The sequence below is a fragment of the Argiope bruennichi genome, chromosome 5, assembly GCF_947563725.1.
Source record: "Argiope bruennichi chromosome 5, qqArgBrue1.1, whole genome shotgun sequence".
NCBI lineage: Eukaryota > Metazoa > Arthropoda > Arachnida > Araneae > Araneidae > Argiope > Argiope bruennichi.
This window is the reverse complement of record NC_079155.1, coordinates 33073373-33088897: the sequence shown is the minus strand read 5'-3', so window position 1 is coordinate 33088897 and position 15525 is coordinate 33073373. Positions and strand designations below refer to the sequence as shown.

General features: G+C 29.9%; 1 long non-coding RNA gene across 1 annotated transcript; it reads right to left on the bottom strand.

The window, feature by feature from the left end:
* Positions 1–616: 616 nt before the first annotated feature.
* LOC129969126 (uncharacterized) lies at positions 617–11731 on the bottom strand. Its single transcript, XR_008784464.1, has 3 exons — positions 11595–11731; positions 2956–3047; positions 617–1297 (listed from the first exon to the last, which is right to left on the bottom strand). It is a non-coding gene; the product is annotated as an uncharacterized LOC129969126 (long non-coding RNA).
* Positions 11732–15525: the final 3794 nt, after the last annotated feature.

Genomic DNA, 15525 nt, shown 5'->3' with positions numbered 1-15525 from the left:
GCCTTCGACTTTGACTGTTGTATCTCCTACTACAGGTGTAAATAACTATTTATTTAACCAAGATTAGAACAAGTTGTTCTTTTGTATATATAGGGCTGTAAAATAAAGAATTGTCTGGAAATTCTGCTTCGTTATTTGATCAGTCTAAATCAAGACACTACAATATATTCAATGCCGTTTTCTTGGTTACAGGAGAGACATTTAGAATTATAATAAAGTCCAAATATATTCATTAAAGATAGGGTGATGATATCCGGGTAATTAGATATGCTGTTATTACGTTTTCTCTCCTATTTTTAAGCCATGCAATAAGGGAAAGAATGGGTAAACTATCACTTAGAGCTTCGTTAAGGTGCAAGGATATTCACAAGTTTAAAAAAAGAACAGTAACAAAGGCGTAGGAAGATGTGGCAAGGGTTGCAATTCTATTGGCACCCATGAAATGAAAGAGTGAAGAAAATAAATGATAACTACATTGAGTAATTGTCTGAAAGAAAACACCAAATAAACTTCTTTTATATGTATTCATTCTTCAGTGATTAATTTCAAAAATTTTTGAACCTAGTAATAATAGTATATGTAAATATACTCTATGTTTAGCATTTTTATTCAGTCAAAATAGGAATAAAAGATATTAATCATTTAACAATAATTTATTTTGTATCAAAGTTGTTTACAGTCCTTGTTTCCAATTCTACAATTTCCATAACAATATTAAAGTGCTCGAAAATAATAAAAATTATTCAAATATTTTCACCTCACGACATATTTTTGAAAAACTTTTTTAATTAGTTCTCCGTTAATCACAATCACGTTGGTTAGATTCAAGATTACGATATGATCTCATTGCCAAGCCAGCGAAATGTTCGCCAATTTGGCGAGGATCAACTGTTTCTTCAAACTGTTGCCTTCATGAAAAAAATAGCAACTTACATTTGAGAAAGATTCAGTTTTCATTTTGTAAATCGCATGGCATTTTATACATTATCATATTTGCCATATTTTCACTTTAAAGAATTATTCTGTATATTACTGCGCATCTGTTAGATACTGCAATTAAAAAAGTGTTAATTTGACAATTATTCTTCCTTTTCTGTAAACGAAGCCGGTATGATTTCAATTGTCTGTGGAGAATTTACGGCTGGACTTTCGATGGTTGTTCCATTGACACAAAAGTTATTTATTCCAAGCCGCAGACAGCCGTACCCTTCTGGGCAACATTGGTAACCTCCGCTGCAACAGACTCCTAATTCCTCCATATTACAGCATCTATAGTGGAACCATGACTTGCAGCATACTGAGAGAGATAAAAAAAAACATATATATATATAATTATCGAACAGAATGCATAAACTTTGAATTAATATAGGGAGAAAATTGTTATAGAGGAACATTAATTTGTTTGTTTCTTATGGCACTTGCCACTGACAAGCCCGCTGTTACGAAGACAGCGATTTAAGCCTGCGGGGGACGTCTCTTATTTTTTATAGCAGCGCCAACTAGGGCCAAGAGTACGACTTTGCCACTCACGCATCATTCATTCGCTTGCACAACCCCTTTTTACAGGAGGGCACATTCACACATCTCACAGATAGAACAACAGAAGAACAACCATGCCCAAACCGGGACTCGAACCCGGGACGCCCACATCACGGGGAAGACGCGCTACCCCTATGCCAGGACGCCGGCGAACATTAATTTAAATTCGTTAATTAAGAACATAAATTTAAATTCAAGTCGTATCAAGTGCATATGTCAGCGAATATCTAAAATTTTAGCATTTCGACTCAATTTATGGATATGGGGAACATTTTAAGCCCATATCACATTTTCGAAATTGTAAAAAGACACATATACCTTCAAGATCTTGTCACGTTCCATCAAAAATTCACTCGTTCATTTGCGTGTGACCCATAGTTTGAGAATACCTTATCTAATTTATTATAAATAGATTTATATTGTAAAAAAATTTATTCGGAATAATGTATATTGTTGAGAATTTGTAATGTTGTTTCTCAGCTCAGAAGCTCTCATTGTAAGGAAGTTTTACACATAACCCCAATGGGTGCAGAATAGATACCGAATCATTAACTCCCAGCCTTAGCGACAAACGCGCTGACAGTTTGGCGAGAAAATAGAAAATTTCTGAAACTGCTGGAATTTTGGCATTATATTGATCAAGAGCAGAGATAAGATGATTTTCTAGAACATTCATGAACTGTCACGGACGTTATAAAAAGCCGAGACACAAAATTAATGTCAGTCATTACAGAGTGAGTGACAGTAGTAAATGAATCGAGAGACGTGAGTAGTCCAGCGAGTTCTCTTTGAGCGCTTTATGCTTTAATGGTTGTTTATTATTATTGATTTTCTGCTTGTGTACTGATGAACACTTGTGCACGTTTCGAATGTATTTTATTACCTATTTGTGTTTTTATGTGGAATAAAACGTTGATATTGCTTACGGAGTCTGTTGACTTTCTTCACCTTAGAAACATTGAACAGATTTTCGAATTGTTATGCAACAGTATGAAATGTAATATCAGTTTAGTTAATCAATATTAGGAATCCATTTTGTTATTTGAAAATTTCTGTTAGCTAGCCTGATAGCGAAAGCAGATTTCAATTATTTCACGATGTAAAAAAAAAAAAAGAATGAAAGAAAATTTTACTGTTCCATCAGTTCCTTCCCCTATTTCATAAAGAGTTGTACTCCAATGATAAAAGAGGATGTAAGAGGCTGTAGTTGATGGGTATTTTTTATAAAGAGGGCAAAGTTAGAGATTAAAATCATTTGTCCACCAAAAAATTCTATGAACAAAAGTTGTTGTCTTCTATGTAAAACCTACTTGTATGCGTATACACACATGTGTAAGTGTCTGTTATGCATGCTTGTGTGTATGAAACTATTCATACATATAAAACACATATTCGTAGAGGTTTTCCATTACTTACTTGCATTTTTACAGTCTGTTCCATCTTCACACACTTCACTTGCTGTAAAAACGAGGAAAATCGACAATACTGAAAGCAATGCCAAATATTTCCTACAAAACATTAAAAAAAATAGTTAATATATTAGTGTGTGTGTGTGTGTGTGTGTGTGTGTGTGTGTGTGTGTGTGTGTGTGTGTGTGTGTGTGTGTGTGTGTGTGTGTGTGTTGGCATTCACGAGTATAGACAGTTTATTCTATGCATTTCCGAACGTTAAGCGAAATTTTGGCATTTTTCCTTGATAACTTACGAAAACATTATTGCCCAGAAATTATTTTTACATCACCTTAATTTTTTTTAAAAAAAGGTACCAGTTTTTTGTGAGTATAGTTTTTTTTTTTCTTATTCAATTTTTAATTTTTTTTAATCGGTTTTTTAAAAAATATTGTTAGCGTTACTTGCTACCTATGGCGACCAACTTGTTTGCCTAGATTATGAACCTTTCAGGCTTTTAAACGATTAGTATGTGATGCATTTTTTAATGTCACCTTGCTATTTAGTAAAACTAAAAAATATGAATTTAATCGAATCAAATTGCTACAGAATACCATTTCGTATATTATATATAAAAAAAACTGAAATGAAAATCCTATTATTTCGGAATTAATGTCCGAAGAAAACGATTTTTTTTAAATCTTAACATTGTCAAAGCAGCGATTGAATGTTTTGATAAATATGATTGTATTTCATCATAGCATTTACATTGCTACAGATCAATAAAATTTTAAAATTTACTAAAATTTAAAAAAAAAATGCATGGAAGTGGAATCAATATCATTGAAAATTCTTTGATTAAGGTAAATCTTTGAGTTTTAAGATAGTACAAAAAGCAATTTTTATGAAATAATAGTTTAGAAGATGCTTCATCGGATAATAGTACTTACTACAGAAATAAATGGTATGCATCTGTTTCTATAGGTAAGAGATTTAACACCAATATTGTAGATTTATGTCAAAGTTTAAACTAAATCTATTAAAAGGTTGACCGTCTTTGGTCAGTACTTTCATGAGCATGACTCAAAAACTTAATGACTCAGTAAAAACTCAATGAAAATGGTAACTCAGAAACTGGATGACTCAGTAAAAACTCAATGAAAATGGCAACTCAGAAACTGAATGACTCAGTAAAAACTCAATGAAAATGGTAACTCAGAAACTCGATGACTCAGTAAAAACTCAATGAAAATGGCAACTCAGAAATTCAATGACTTATATACGGAATTTAGCATGTGATTTTTTGACTACAAGTTTAGTTTTGTGTCAAATTTTGGTTTCAATCGGCTGGAGAAAACGCATCTAAAACACAAGAATTATTAAGCGCATACTAGGAATTAATCGACAAAATTACTCACCAATCATCACACGACAGAGTTAGTAAAAATGTTACATTCACTCCGAAACTCAATATTTCGTAATTATTATATGCCACTGAATGCTAGGCATTCTCTGCCTTACCCAAAGGTCACAACATTTTGCGATGCGAGGGGTTATAAAATCTTTATCACAAATTATGTGAGAAAAATTCGATGAGACCACTTCCGTTGGGTTTTTTTTTTCCAGGATTAGCGATCAAGATATAAAGATTTGACATGTTGAGTAAGTTTCTGCATAAGGTATAGTATTAATAAATTTCTTGAAATTTTATTGTATTTTCATTTGAGGTTTAACTTCAGAAGCAAGCAGTCGTGATACAATTTAAAAGTACACTCATTTCTAAAGACTACCCTTTTATTCTGTGATATAATTGGATGTATAAATATATAGACAAAAAATTAAATTTATTACACAATATGCAAAATAAGACTTCCAAAGTAGTGCGAGTTATATGCCTATCAAAATTTGAAGTTTAAAAATATTACGTTGGGAAAACCATTTTGACATAGTTACATAAAATATTTAATTGAAATTTTTAGTATTCATAATATCCCGACTAACCAATATTTTGCCCAAGGCGTGTAATGCTAGTTTGAAACTTATATTTTTAATAAAAACAATTCATTTCAAAAATTTATAAAATGAATGTTTCGTTGTAAAGTAATTTTTATTTAAGTAATGTGTGCATTTGTTAAACTAAACTTAATAAGGAATTTTCTTTGAAAAACATCTTTTATTCTGGTTATTATCTTTTATTTGTCTTTTAGGAAAGGGTTATCTTTATACAACAAAGCAAATAGATTTCAGATTGTCGCTGAAATATGTCGATCTTTTTAATCTTTAACGGGAGATAATTTTGAAAATTATTTATTTCTTTTTCTGATGATACCAGCTAAATCCTTCGTTGCATTATTTTTTTTATTAGATAATATTTATAGGCTGGCAAACTATCTGTAAATTGCAAAATGCGTTTTTTGCATGTATGCTTAAAAAAACTACTAAATGACTTATAGAGAAGATCATTGGACCAAATTGGTATGATTGAAGACCATTGGATCAGCTACCAAATTTGGTATGTGGGTTTTTTTTTTTTTTTTGAGTATTAAATGCTGAAAAAGAAAAGTTTTTCAAAAATTAATTTAAATTTAGGAATGAAAATGAATAAAAATATTAACATTTTTTCTGTATTAACCTCAGATTAATTTCTTGCAAAAAGTGTTTTTTGTTTTGTTTTTTTACTTAAATAAAAAAAAATTTACATTTTTTTAATTTAAAAGTAAACTTTTTAATATTGTCAACTATATTTCCAAACAGTTTCTTTTATCTATTTTAATAAATAATATTATTTTTAAATAGGCCGGCGTCCTGGCATAGGGGTAGCGCGCCTTCCTCGTGACCTGAACGTCTTGGTTCGTCTGGTTCGGGCATGGCTGTACTTCATCTGTTCTATCTGTGAGATGTGTGAATGTGCCCCCCTGTAAAAAGGGCTTGTGCAAGCGAATGCGATGCGTGAATAGCTAAGACGTACTCTTGGCCGTAGTTGGCGCTACTAAAACAAGAGCCGCTCCCTTGGCTTAAAATCGATGACTTAGTCAGCGAGCTTGTCCATGGCAAGTACCATTATAAACAACAACAAATATATATTAAATCAATTCTTTTCATTGTTTTAGTTACTAAATTTATATTCATACTCTTTAGGTCATTATTAAAACAAGCATTTCGTATGCACGTTATTGTTGCCATGGTAATTACAAACAAAATAAACAAAGACGGATCAAGATTAAAACCATATCATGCAATGGCATTTAGAACTAGAGGTTCGAATCCCGTTCACGTTGTTTTATCTTGAATATGAGAATGCATGGCTAATAGCAGTAGACATTTCAAACATAAAATAGAACAAAAGTAATATATATTTTATTTTTGAAAGGAGGTTATGCTCAATTAATTTCTTTCATAGAATTCAAGCATCTTTAAAAATATTCTAGTACATATTCCATTCAAGAGTTAGGTATGGATATTACAAATGATAATATAAATAAATTTTTTTTTATTTTAAATTAACTAGTAAAAGTGTTCGCCCCTTTCTTTTATCTAAAACATGTTCTCTTTTATAAAAATATGTATTTTGTGTTTCATTTCTTAATACAGCCAAAAGAATGGTGTATGTTTTTTTTTTATTATTATTATTTTCAGTTCACCGAATGTATTCAAAATTTTATACGATCAACCATTTTGATGCAAAAATCTTTAACTCACATTCATCCTGCTGGATTCTTACATTTGTCTTATTTGTTACAAAGAGAAAGTATTGTAATGGTCAAAATATTCAACTTCGAGATTTTGACGAATCTCCATGCTTCTGACCTCCCTGCTGATCAACAGAAAAACCGATCATGTATATGGAATTCTATTTATCTGTCTGTAAACACGATAATTCGAAAATACTTTGAGCTAGAAAGATGAAATGTGGTGCGTGGTCATTACATCAAAGGAGACAGGAAGATCATAAGAATCTTATAAATAATATTTTGATATCACTTTAGGGGAAAAAATTCTTTAGAAAAAAAATCGAATCACCAAAGACTTCTATCATAAACTTTCCATCGGATATGTGTCATTGTAAATTGAATTATTTGTATAAATTAAAAAAAGTTCTAAAATACCTAAGCAATTTTTAAAAGTCTGAAGAAGATTATATCTAAGACATTTTTATTTTCTGACATTAAAAAAAAATCATTTCCATTAAAACATTTTCAAAAACAAACCATTACCAGTAACAACATTTTGCGACCTTCTTCTATTATTTCCAAGGTTAATGTTTTCATTGTGTTCACAACTTTTATCAAATCTGTGCAACTTTCTTATTAAGGTGAAACGAAAAAAATATCTTTTGATTTTTAATTTGTAATAGCACAAAAAAGTTGCCTTTTGTGTTGATAAGATAAATTAAAAATATAAAAGATATTAGAGGGCATCTTAAGGGGCTTCAAGGACGTTAAAGTTTCATAAAAAATACACTTTTTGAAACTTTTTCAAAGATTTTTGAGTGTCTTGATTATGAAATAGAAAGTTTTAAGTAGGCGTTATAATATGAATAGAAATACAAAAACAGTTTTACTATTGCACTGGCATGGGATCCAGGACGCTGAGACATCACCAGAGTTGATGTTATTGAGGGGAAGCGGAAATTTATCTGCGTGTGGTGGCAAGCTGAGAGCTGGTGTCCAGTCAGCAACTTTGCCGAGTTCATTTGAGTTGGCATCTTCGCTCCGTGTATTTTGTAACTGATTTGTTAGTTTGTGTGCTTTGTTGTGAGTAAAAATGGCTCAGACTAAATTAGTGAAGACAAGACAAATGTCGGAATGTCCTATTTTTGGGAAACTTAGTGATTTTCTTGAAGTTGAACTGCCTGCTTACGAATCTGTTATCATAACCTCAAAATTGCTTCAGAGAAGAATCCTTCTGTGAGTGAAATACGTAGCATTTTAGTTCTCAAAATAGAACAAATATAGTCAAGAGCTTCTGTTCCCATTTTTTTAGCAAAAGAATTTCACAAGTGATGAAAGCTTATCATGCTAAATAAAAGAATTTATTAAAGTCTAAAAGCAAACAAGGGTAAGATCAGTTTGATTCCAACTTCACAAAGTTTAGAGAAGAAGCTAAACATTTATTTGATACTGCTGCCTGTAAGTGTGCAAATTTTAAAACTTGCACTTGTGTAAATAAAAAAAGTACCAGTAATAATGGAACAAGAGTTTCTAAAGAATCAATGCTCTAACAAGAAAATGGTTATAGGTAATACTGATAAAGTTACTACAAGCACTTTGAGGAAGAAAGAAGCAAGAAAAAGTATAGAACTATAGAAAATAGTTAAGTTCAATCAAGAAAGGACAAAAAATACTAGTCTATCAAAAACAGTTACTGGTGAAAATAGCAGTCTTGAAGAAAAACTGTGCTCTTTACAGGAAGAGGCAAACCAACCAGATCCTTCAAATATGTCTTAAGACTCCTTTTGATTACATTGTGAAAGCGTATACACTTGTATGGTTTAATATTAAGTTAACACTTTCAGGTATTTATGGTTCCAAACATCCGTTTAACCTTATCTCATATTCATTCTATCTCTTTGATGATTTCAAGAACGTTATAGACTTGATTATTCATAGAAATGGGTGCATTGTTGCTCCAGAAAGTATCCCTTTGTCCACGCTAAGTGATGAACGTAAAATTCAAAGAGAACCTAGTTTGTGATGTGTATTAAAAGAAAAACAGAATGTAAAGGTAGAGTCAGAAAGTTTAAAATTCCGAAGACTGAATCAGCTCAAAATGTCCGTAGTTCAATCGCAAGAGAAGGATACATAAGAACAAAAATTGACTCACGAGTGAATATGCCAAATCTTAATTTTAAAAAACTGTTTAATGTGGCAATGAAGTGCAAACAAACATTTTGTAATTGCAACCTTTATAATCATTAAGGACACAGAAGTAAGAAACACAAAATTTGACATTAAATAATATCTTATTACTATCATTGTATTTTGCAATTAATAATTTTTCTATTTGTAATATTTTTATATACATTTAAAACAGTCTTTTGTAACATTATAGTATGAAAAGTTCATAAAATATATTTTATCAAAGTTTATAATTTTTCAATTATTTATAAACTTAAAGCTCTTTGTGGTATCTTAAGAAGGTTTCAGTATTGCAAGCAAGTTTTTTAAAATTCTTTTTGAACCTTAAAAATAACTTCTCCCCACTATTACGAAACTAAAAATCTAAACAATTTTTTTAAAGCCCATTTTAAAATTTGTCTATTTTTTCAATTTTTTACAAATTTTATAACCTTTTTTTGTGGCACTTTAAGATGTTATATTGTAGCCAAATTTCATTTTATTCGTATGGAACCCAAAGGGCAACTTTTCCCCACTATTACCAAACTAAAATCTAAAAAAAAAAATTAAGGCCATTTTCGTTCCATCCTACTGTTTATATCTGTTATTTTCGAGCTACAGTTTAATAACATAAAATCTATTCTGTTTTTTTTTTGTTTGTTTGTTTTATTTTCGCATATATTATTCTAAAATTTATTCCAGCTTAAAGATAAAAAAAACGATATTTATTTGCTAAAAATTAGATATGATATATTTAAAAACTAGATCGACAGATTTAGTTCCTCATTAAGAGTACGAATTTTCATGCAATTGTATTCGATTTAATTATTTGTTTTTAGCATCATAATCCTTTGCTGACAAATTTCTTAGATGATGCGATTTAATAGATGGAGTTTCGAGAGATTCGATAAATATTTTTAAGTACATTTGTACACTAACCGTTTTTAATTATTGTACATTTATATGATTTTAACCCTAGTTTGGTGCAGCGTAGTCCAAAACCATGGCTCTTGCGCAAAACAAAATCCAAACAAAACAACAAATCGAACTCAGAGAAATCTAAAAGGTGAAGATTCGTCAAAACCTCGAGTCCGATCGAGTGTTTTAACAATTACAATACTTTCTCTAATCTTCGTATACGATAAAATAAAAATCGTCAAAATTAAAAATAAAAATTAATTGATTTTTGTGCAAAGAAATTTAAAAATGCACAGCAATTAAATCTGAATCATTAAAAATAACTTTTTTTTAAATTTTAAGATGGAGTAAAATTCAGTCTTGTACAGTAATATCAAATTTTCATTTGTTGTTTTTTTTAATTTATTGAAATTTCAAAAAAAAATCGTTCCAGAAAACATATTTGCACTTTCGAAATTACATCTGTGCTAATTTTGATTGCTTTAAATTAAGTGATTTGGTCTGTAGAAATGCCGACACATGCACTTTATTATTAGTAGAGATTGAAGTATTTTTTCAACAATATTTGGGAATTAACTACCAGATATTATCCAGTCTCGATTATTCGAGGGTTTACTGTATAATAGAAAATTTAAACGAGAACGCTAACAATTTTTTTCTAGAAACTTTATAAGGGGTAAAAAGATAAGTTTCTTGAAAAATCAAAAATAAGATTAGGTGCTGTTTATTTAACCTTTATGAGCCTTCACTCTTGACCTATAGCTCTTCAATACTTCTTACATTTCAGTTATATCACTGTTTTGTCACAAAATAAAATCTCTCGGTAATCTAACTATAAAGACTACTAATGTTTGCTTCATGTAAACAATTCATCGAAAATTATTTCCGACTTTCAAAAACGGATAAGCTGATATACAAAATCATGAAAAAAGACTACATTTTTGTTTTTGTTTTTCTGTATCAGTTGATTTTTTACTGTCGTAATATGCCAAATCCAGCATTCAAGTTTTTTATTTTGATAACATAAGTAATGAAGCCTCTTGTATTTGTGCGGATCTTATTAAATATAATCAAAATTAAATTAAATGTATTTTTTTTCCTTGTTTTGTTTTGCTTTTTTAATTATCTTTTTTAGTTTAAAGGAGAGATCTCTAGCAAAGCCTTGTATTTTCAAGCAATGCAAACCACTGAAATTTTACTTCAACTTCAGTTTTAATTCTCTTAAGTAATAAATTAATGGTTTGAACCGAGCTCTCATATATTTATTTTTAGATTTTCAGTAGTGTTTTAAATTGCTGCATTTTTAAAATATATTTTCTTGGTTTTGTCATACATTCATGTTTTGAGTCTAATTGATAAGCTGATTGTATAATGAATTATTCTAAACGGAAATGACGGAGCATAATTTTCAATCCAAACTGCGTTGAAATTTAGCGAGATTAAAAATCTTTGTAGAAGGACTTTTATTAAAAATCGAAATACCGAATTCAGATTTATTTGTGCAGTGACAACTATAATAATATTTCTTTTCTTTATGTTTTTCCTGGGTCATTGTTCTCATGAAATTAAATGAAAATATCATCATCATTAATTATTTGGATGGTGGCAACCACTTGATATTCTTTATAATTATTTTTAATTGTAATTATTCTTTATTAATTATTATAATTATTTGATACCCTTTATAATTCTTTAATAATTATTTTATATGGGTCAATGTATTCAAGAAATTAAATGAAAATATTATTATAAGTTCCTCTTCAAAATAATCTCACATATATATCATAATAGTCCTTTCTAAAATCTTTGCCAGCGAAACCGAAGCAATTATTTCATTTTCATCTAAAAAAATTTCAAAATATACCTGTCAATAAGTCAAATGAATGATTTTAAAAATTGGAATTATACTTACATTTTGTTTCTTCAACAGAAAAATCGAGCCGTTAAATAACCAGATATTAGGAGGCAGTTGAGAGAATAAAATATTTCTACTGCGTAAAAAGTATTTATCAAACGAATGCAAGATAAATATTTGAAAGCGAAAGAAACATTTATCTGTAAAGTTAACGATGAATAAATAAATGAAAACCAAATGTGAAAGTGATTTATTGAATAGAAATTGCAATGAAAATATCATATGAAATTTTTTTAAAAAGAAATAAGAATAATATTTTTTCCAAGTTTTCTGAGTACAATAATCGTTTGCTCTAACAATGAAATTTAGATATAGTTTAAAATCTTAAAACAAATATATTTGCAAAATTATCTCAATTTCATCAACAATCCTTAAAGAAACCGTCTTAAATCATCTTAATAAACTTCAAAGGTAAATTCAAAATTTTAAAAATCAAAGTTCAAATCTTATTACGATCGCTGATTCTTGTCAATTTTTTAATGGAATGCCAAATTGCCAAACGATTAATTGATTTAGCTAATATATTTCTAAAGGTAATGAAGCTAATATCATTTAACCGAATTTATATATCTTAATTTTATTTTTAAAGTTTACTCTTAACTATACAAAGTCTCTTATTTTATTCAGATCCAATAGCTAATTTCTAAATGTTAGAGACAGAAATATAGTTCCAATTGATAAAGTGCTTTAAATGATGGGAAGAATTATATTATGGTTTGAATCAATAAATATATATTTCTCAAAAAATTACAAAATTCCAGATAGACCCTCCCCCCGATTTTATCAAATATATTTAATAAAATATTCTTGACACTTCAATATTTAAATAATAAAAGCTAATTCTTATGCAACTAAAACTGCTTGAAATAATATTTCAAATGAATTTTATAGATAAATTGGGGCCTCAAGAGGAATCTTAAGGGATCGCTTACAAACTGCAATTGTATACTGTTACTTCTTAAAATTATTCCTTAAAATAAAATTGTATATGACCCTTATTTAGTTTAAACAGTTATAACGATTAATTTTGGTCATGAAAAAATGAGATCTTTTTTCATCAAATCCAATTAAAATTGTTTTAGAGAATTCACATTCTATATGAAATATTATTAATAGGAGCAGAAACCGCATAAAAAGTTAGAATTCGTAACTTTTTCAGAAATGCATTTATTGACTGAAACAATATAAAATTTAATTCTTCCTATAATTTAAGCATTTCACCAACTAGAATTATATTTCTACCACCAACGGCTTAGAAATTAGCTACTGAATCGCGATAAGAACGTACTCCCTGTATGGTAACAATAAAGTGCACACAAACATATATACAGTAGCTCCAAGCCAAACTCGGACGCCAAAGGAAAAATACTAATACAATCGAAATTTTAAAAAAAATGATAAAAAGTATAGTTAAATGAATTTTTAATAGTAAATTTATTGCAATTATAAAAACAAATAACAAAAAATATAAATTAATTCCTTTTAACCAGAAATTATGTCAGAAAAGCAAAGCAAAAAATAATGCACAACTTAAACTTGGACGGATTAGAAGATTTTGAAAACTAGTTAGTATTTCCAATGAATCAATAATTTGTATTCAAGCTCTTGTTTTTTAATAACCATTTTAATACGTTTAGGCACAGATTGTATCAATTTTTCACAAAAGTTAGGTTTAATATTTTCCATTCCTGCAACAATACTCTTTTCAATTCATATTTACTGGAAACGGCGTGTTCTCTGACTTTTTTCTTAAGATATTCCCTGACTTTTCGATGGGATTTATATCGGAGCTTTGGGGTGGAGTGTCTATGACGTGAGGACAATTATATAGGAGCCAGAAGGAACTCACCCGATAAGCTTTATGTTTCGAATCATTATCTTAATAAAATTGAAAGTCGTTGCCAGGAGAAAGCTTCTGCATACATTGTGACAAATGTTTTCTTTAAAATGTAGAGGTATATACTCTGATCTATTTTTCTATCAATAAAATGCAAATTTCCTACTACGGATTTGCTTTCATTTTTCTTGTTAAAGAAACATTCATTTTCTTATTATTGCAGATCTTCTTCAGTGAAAGTTTATTTTGGGCTTCCTTAGGCTTATTTTCCACAAGATTAGTGGTTTCGAAGCCTTTTATGGTTTCATCAACGGCTGAATGACTTTTGACGACAATCTCTGACATTTTTGGTACAGACATTCCATTTTCAGCAAGCTTAAAAACCAATTTTCTTAACTCAAGGTCCGTTTGGCCTTGAGTTAAGAAAAGGTGATATCTCGAGAACGCCATACAAGGCGTTCTCGAGATATCACCTTTATTGCGAGAAAGTTTTAAGGAAACCACTTCCACTGTTTGTTTGTTTGTTTGTTTTTCCCGTGAAATGAAATGTAGCTCTTATAATCCATTATCAGGTACCAGCTCCTACGAGTTTCGAAAAAATTCACTCGTTCTATGAATTTCCTTGGAAATTGAAAATCTTTTCAAGTAAAATTTTTTTTATAATTTCTAATTTACTGCTAGCATCACAATAAACACTCGATCGCAATCTCAATCTATTACAAACTATGAAATTGATAAACAATCATCCCATAACTTATCAACGTAGCTGTTCCAGTAATGCATAGACTTTTCGTCAAATGAAATGCGCCGCATGCAGTGAGACTAATGCGGTTCCTATCATTCATTAGCAGATGCCAACTCCTACGGGTTTCGAAATCACCATCTACGACTCCATGAATTCCATGGAGGATTGAAAACATTTTCAAGCACAGTTCCTTGTAACCCTTCAGCAAGCTACTTGCACGTATCACCACAACTACGAACACTATTAATATCACACCACAAAATATGCCAGTAACTATACTGAGAGAAACATCTATTCTGACTTTCATTTTGTTCAGCAGGAATGTCAGTACTCTGAAGAACTCTATAAAAGCTCGAGCAAAGAAGATGAAAATCAATAACGAAAACAATTTTTCTAATGTTTTCAGGCACAGCCTAATTTGGTGGTACACTTTCCAAGTTTCGCGTGAAGACAAAAATTGACGTTTTGAGTTTAAAGCGGAAATTATCTTTTCTAATTCGTAACAACAATAACAGTATAACACTACTACAGAAAATTGCACATTCCAATCCACGTAATGATTTAGAAATATCGATAAAAATTTTACAGTTGTTTTTTCTGATATCGAAAGCATAGGTAGCATTAAAGTTCTGCATTTGCTATGCTTGATTTGTATATTTCTTCTTTTTTGCTTTCGAGTTAAAGAATTAATTGCACCATGTGTGGAATAGATAAAAACTGTTGCCAAAAGTAATACTATGCATGTCTTCAAACCTATTTTGAGACGATGTCTGTTTTTAGGTGTAATGATTTTTTTCAAACCATAGATTCTTTCAAGAAACTCACGAATAAGATTTCTACGGCAATAAATTATCCACCAAGCAATATAAGATAGTAATTTTGAAGAAAAATTAAGAATTAAAACATCCACAGCAGTGGTATTAAAACAAAGTACCTTCGGCATCATATTCAAAATCCATAAAGCATTATAAATCATCAACAGTACTTTTCCACATAATCGAGAGCATCTGTTGTCATCGAAAATGTCAATACAATTCAAGAGTAGTTGGTATCTTAACGGTCGTATGGTCAGTCGAAATGAATTCATATTATTGATGAATCCATTCTGACTGAATGCATGAGAATGAATTGGAACAACCTGAACCTTCTTAGGCATGATGAAATTTCTTAAATTCAGTGCCTCAAATCACCAATTCATTATTTCATATCAGCTTAAATCTTAACAAATCAGACGAAATGAATTCTTTTTACTAATGAACCAATTCAGGTTTAATTTGTGTGGATAAAGTAATACAATTGTATCTTCTCAGACTTCATGCTTTAAATTCAGCATATTATCAGTCGAA